General features: G+C 42.5%; 1 protein-coding gene across 11 annotated transcripts in view; it reads left to right on the top strand.

Annotated features, from left to right (window-relative positions):
• Positions 1 to 6,000, top strand: part of KIDINS220 (kinase D interacting substrate 220) — a 61,691-nt gene continuing 55,691 nt past the window's right edge. For 4 of the 11 annotated variants that reach the window (XM_083495397.1, XM_083495396.1, XM_083495395.1 and 1 more), the window contains exon 1: positions 69 to 315. The gene's annotated coding sequence lies outside the window, so the exon portion shown is untranslated. Of the gene's footprint in view, positions 316 to 418; positions 549 to 6,000 lie in introns of those variants that run through there. The other 7 variants (XM_083495392.1, XM_083495393.1, XM_083495398.1 and 4 more) reach the window with 3 other exon arrangements.

The following is a 6,000-nucleotide window of genomic DNA, read 5'->3' as shown; positions in this document are numbered from 1 at the left end:
CAGACGCAGCCCAGCAGCGCTCAACCCCGAGCAGAGCGCGCCTCCTGCCCCCCCCCCCGGCGTTCAATCTCGCCGCTCTCAGGCTCGCCCGCCTCAGCCCGAGAAGGAGGAGGAGGAGGCCAGCCGCGCCCACGTGACCGCGCCGAGAACGGAGCGAGGGGCGGAGAAGGCAAGATGGCTGCCGCCGCTACTTGCGAGGAGTGGTGAAGGAGGAGGAGAAGCTCCAGACCCTCGCCGGGCTCTGAGGCGGCCCTGACGCTGCCACGACGACCCCCTTCGCCCTCTTCCTCCATCCAGAGTCTCCCGTTCTTGCTGGTAAGGGGCGTTTGATGGGCGAGGGGTCTCTGGGGGAGGGTGGTCGTGTGAACCTGTCAAAACAAAGGGAAGTGGAGCCGGCACCGCCCAGCATCCTCTTCCTCCCCCAAATCCCACCACCTCGCAGTCAGGCGGAGGAGCCATGGTGGAAGGCACGGAATAGCGGTGGTGGGGCTGGTTGTCGCTGCCCAGTTACTTTTGGAGGAGGACAGGTTGCTGCTTTAGCCTCTTCAGTATGTATTTATTCCGCCCTCCCCCCCTTCCTCGATGACGTCCCCGAACGTGTGAATGTTTGGGACGCGTGTCTGGGTGGGTTCTTCTCTTCAGTCCCCGCTTGTTTGCGGTGTCAGTCAAAACCCCGCGAGTTGGCGTTGTCTTGGGGGTGAGAAATTGTAGGAAAAGGGGGTCGCTGTGTTAGGCTGAAATCCTGCACGCGTTTACCTGTACTCAGTGGGGTTTATTTCTTTACCTTTTCGCCCTTTTATTTCTTAGTAGATGTGCGTGTGGGTTGTGCTGTGTCACAGAAAACACACCCGTCTTTTGTGTGCCTGAAAGTCTAACCAGTGTAAATCTCCCCGTTTAGCCTTTAAGGAGCCACTGTTTTTTGTTTTTTCCTAGTGGGAATGAGTAATTGGTTTTCGCCTAAGGAAACAAAACAGACAAGTAATCCCATCTACCATGGGATATCTTGTAAACCTGTGTAAAAGCAACAGTCTCAGATTTAACTGTGTGTGTGTCCTTGCATGCATACTCATAAGCAATACCTATTGACTTAAATGAGCCTTACTTCCAGGTAAGTTTATTTCTTTGCTGCTTTATTGTAGCCTTGTCAGCCTTACAGATTTTGGTGCAATACTTGAAGGACATCTTGAAGCTTATTGTCAAAGGAGACGCTGTCTAAGGATGGTTGATGGCTGAATTTTGTTAGCATTGTTATCTTAACATTTTTTTTTAAATCAGAGAATAGAATTCATACTATTGGCTGTGTGCTAGGTGCTGTGCAGACACAGTGTCTAGTTGATTTGTAGTTTTAAGAAATGCAAGAATGAAAGTGAATTGAGAAATGGCTGGAAGCCTTCCAGGTTTTATATGTGCCCTAAGAACAGAATGGCTTTTTTTTAAGACCATGAAAAGTGGAATTTCAAAACAGCACATGGTAAGTATGAGCAATAATGGTTGCCAGCTCCAGTTAAGTATGTGGTGTCTGAATGGTATTACATTATTCGTGTGAGTGGGTGGAAGGATATATTGTGATCAAAAATATTATCACTGATTGTGAATATAGTAATTCCCTTATTTTTAACTTTTCTTTTCATTCAGTTAGCTATTTATTTCATCTTTTGCAACAGGAGAATATTTACTGAATTACAGTTGTAGAGGAATTAATGTGTTGAGGGGTGGGTAATCCAAGAAAAGGGAAGCAACAGTGTTCTATAAGAATTTGTGAAAACAAATGATTAAGAATGAAAAGAGTAACATTAATTATTTTGAAAGTGGTGAACCTGCTTATTATTTCTATATTTGACTGGGGAATCATTGTATAGGGTTTTCTGAGATGAATACATCCAGTGTTTAAAAATCTAAATGTTCCTGGGGTTATTAATAATTATGCAGTGTTTTTGACTGTCTGATGTTGGCCTCTTCATATTCACTTATTTATACAGTGGTACCTTGGGTTACATATGCTTCAGGTTACAGACTCCACTAACCCAGAAATAGTACCTCAGGTTAAGAACTTGCTTCAGGATGAGAACAGAAATCGCGTGGCGGGGGCGTGGCAGCAGTAGGAAGCCCCATTAGCTAAAGTGGTGGTGGTGCTTCAGGTTAAGAACAGTTTCAGGTTAAGAATGGACCTCCGGAGCGAATTAAGTACGTAACCAGAGGTACCAATGTACATATCTGAAGAATTTTTATCCTTCTCTGACCAAAAAAGATCCCCAGAGTAGCTGTTCCCTAATGAGATGTGCCTGGTGCTAAAATTAATATTTTTTTGGTGAAGACTTTTCTCTCCTCCTAGGCATTTGACACTTAACCTGCTGGGTGTTTAAATTGGTCTGGCTTCTGCTAGATATGAGATGTTGCTTTTAGAATTGTGTTGACAAAGTGGTTGGTTGCTGTTGCGTCTGTTTTTAATTCTTATATATTGGGTTTTTTATATCAGGTGGCTATAAAATAGTATAAATAATAAATAATAATTAGAGATCAAAAGGGAGGCAGTCCTTGTCCTCAGACGTACACTCCAAAACAGGGGAGGGCTGGAGGGGAGGAGGAAAAAGTCAACCTAGGCCCCAGGTATTAGTTACAAACTCATAGAACGAACAGCTCGGATTGGAACTATTTTAGAGAGATGACGAGCCAAAGGTTTCTGCGCTCTGAGTTGGGCTAATAGTGGCCCTGCTTTCACGCCCTCTCCTATAGTCCGATGAAATAGCTTTTGCCAGGTAACAATTCATGGAGGGAGGAATATAACTGAATGCATTACAAATGATTGTGTTGTACCTGTATAGTGTTCTTACTAATGGCACCTGTTGTGTGTCTGTGCTAGGTCTGTTTGTAGCCTTGCAGATCAGTGAGTGATTGTGTACATCATGGGTAGGCAAACTAAGGGCCGGGGGCCGGATCCGGCCCAATCACCTTCTAAATCTGGCCTGCGGACGGTCCGAGAATCAGTGTGTATTTACATGAGTAGATTGTGCCCTTTTATTTAAAATTCATCTCTGGGTTACTTGTAGGGCTTGCCTGGTGTTTTTACATGAGTAGAGTGTGTGCTTTTATTTAAAATGCATCTCTGGGTTATTTGTGGTATTTATTTTAAATATTTCTAAACCACCCAATAACAGTTTCTCTGGGCCAGTGGTGTCACTTAGTTAGTAGACAGTCAAGTAGTGTAAAGAAGAAGAGGAGTTTGGATTTGATAACCTGCTTTATCACTACCCGAAGGAGTCTCAAAGCGGCTAACATTCTCCTTTCCCTTCCTCCCCCACAACAAACACTCTGAGAGGTGAGTGGGGCTGAGAGACGTCAAAGAAGTGTGACTAGCCCAAGGTCACCCAGTAGCTGCATGTGGAGGAGCGGGGACGCAAACCCGGTTCACCAGATTACGAGTCTACTGCTCTTAACCACTACACCACACTGTAGAAATGAATTTCGTGGAAGATGGAAATGGGCATGGCACATGCTGGCCCATCCCACCTCCTTGTGTAGATCAGAGTTTGAACATGGAGAGAAAAGGCTTAACCTCTCTCCCCACTCTTGCATATAGGGCCTGAATGTGGAAATACTCAAGTTATGGTAAGTGTGTGGCCTCTCCTGTGTTTCCTACAGTGTTTGACTAACTGCCCAGGTCATCTAAGGCAGTTTTAATATGTTCGTGAAATATGAAATGTGTTTCATAGAGTGCATTTCCTCTTTTTGAGCTAGGTATAAGTGTTGCTAACACAGGAGAAGAATTGGAATGAGGGGGGGGGGACAAATGAGTGTTCCAGCCATTATAGGTTTGGGATTTCTGTTGAGGGAGGCACTGATTTAAGCTTTGGGTGTGAAAACTGTATCTGCTGCTGCTGCAAACCATCCTAGATAGGACAAAATCAGATGATGCTTTGACTTATGGTAAGACTTTGTCATCAAGCAATGACAGGAAAATTATCATGCACAGGAAAATTATGAGCTTTCTCCTAGTCAGAAGCAGAAATCCTAACAATAGCACTTCCGTTTGAACTATGACACACACACACACACACACACACACACTGACCAATCATCCACAAATCCTAATAAAGAGCATGTACAACACCTCTTTGTGAACCCTGCTAAAACATCCTTAGCATTCCTGAAGCTTCTGGGGTGGTGTGATGGCACTAATGGTTTGAAAATTGGAGATAAGTATCCATTCTGCATATTGCAGAGAGATGACTGCAGAATCTGCAGTTGGATCTGATAGATTGTAAATGGATCTGAACAGCAGGTATCACCCAGGCCTAACTGGTATTGTCTGCCTCTGTCCTAGACCTAGACCTAGTTTTTAGTTGTGTTTCTGCAGGAATAGCTCTTGCTGTCTCATCCCTTGGCTGTGTCTGTAGTTGTTGGTATAACACTTATCCCTGTTTTCAGTCCATATATAGTTACTGATTTCTAATATTTTTGTACTTGGAAGTTTCAGTTGCACTTTCAAGAAGTTTCTCTTAGTCTTTAAGGTGCAACAATACTGATTTTTGTTTTTGCTGCAATAGATTAACATGGCTACCCATCTCAAAATGGTTAGAAATGAGTTTGTGTGGCCATGGTAGATGTTCATGTGTAGCATATGACTTGCAGTAATTGACAGATGGAAACACAACAGACCATAGTGCAGAAACTTCCTTTGATGTGCAGCAGTATGTAAATCTCTTAAGAGTTTTCTAGGAAGTTGCATAGTAGACAGTTTACATGACAATTTTTAGAAACTGTTAATTATGAATAAGGCAAGCAGAATATGGCAATTACTTGGAATAGCATGGTTAAGAAGTAAGTGTTACTGTTGAGAGCTATTATCTTTCAACCTTTTCCATCTGTCTTAACGGCAAGTTAGATTACTGTGAAATTCTTCTGTAAAGGGAGTGCAATATGTAACCATGCCAAAATATGTTCCATATTCTATTATTCCAAGCTTATAACATACAGTATTAATATTTCACAGCCAGTTAATACTAAGATTCATTGTAAATTTCAAAGGAAATCTAGAATAACTGAAAGTGCAATCCTGTGTATATCTACTTGGAAGTCAGTCCCATTCATTTTAGTGGGACTTGCTTCCAGCCAGGTAAATGGGTATAGGACTGCAGTGTGAAACTATGACTTTCAAAAGCCTCCTCCATCTGAGTTATTGGAGGTGGGGAAATCCTGGTATTTAAGTTGGCTGATAAGTTTGGAAATATCTACAGTAGTACAAAAAACATTATAAAGTGCAGTATGGTCAAATCTGTATTCATATATGCAATCTTTTTATGTGAAAATTTGTCAAAAATACCCCCCCCCCCAGCAACAAGTCTATAAAAGTCTAAAATTAACTTACTTCACCATTGTATATATGTGGCTGAGGGCAACATATGTTGATGACACTTCCTGGACTTATATGTAGGTTGCTTTTATGTGGAACTGTCTGCTGACAAATGCCGGCTCCCTCGGTCTGTAAAGCAATATGAGCGTCGCAACCCTAGAGTTGTCTGCGACTGGACTTAACTGTCAGGGATCCTTTACCTTTACCTTTTTAAGGCAACATAAACATGCTGTAAATATTTTTTTCCAAAAGCATTTTACTTCCCCCTTTTTATTTAAAGAAAATTGGTACAGTGCTCTTGATATTACATAGGTTTAGCCTGTCTTGCAATTTATATTGAATCTCAGGCAGTTGTGAATGTTGCCATTTCAAAACATATATGCTCTGTGTGATTCTTTCAGGAATTTGTTTTTGGCTTCACTGATGTGTTTGTGTTTTAATGGTGATTGTTTGCTTCCAGTTGCTTGGAATATTAACTTCATCACCATTGCCTTGTTACATTTTGTCTATTCTAGCAAGCCCCCACTGCCATTGTACAACATTTTTTTGCGTATAATAGTGACTGGCCGCATGCCTCTGTCTGCAGCTGGAGAGGAGAAAGGTGCTAAGAGTAGTTGCCAGGACTAAATTACATGGTATGGAAGTAGAGA

Source organism: Podarcis liolepis (assembly GCF_965112155.1).
Source record: "Podarcis liolepis genome assembly, chromosome: 3".
In the NCBI taxonomy this organism is placed as follows: Eukaryota; Metazoa; Chordata; class Lepidosauria; order Squamata; family Lacertidae; genus Podarcis; species Podarcis liolepis.
The sequence above is the reverse complement of the archived record's forward strand: the minus strand, read 5'-3'. Positions and strand labels throughout refer to the sequence as shown.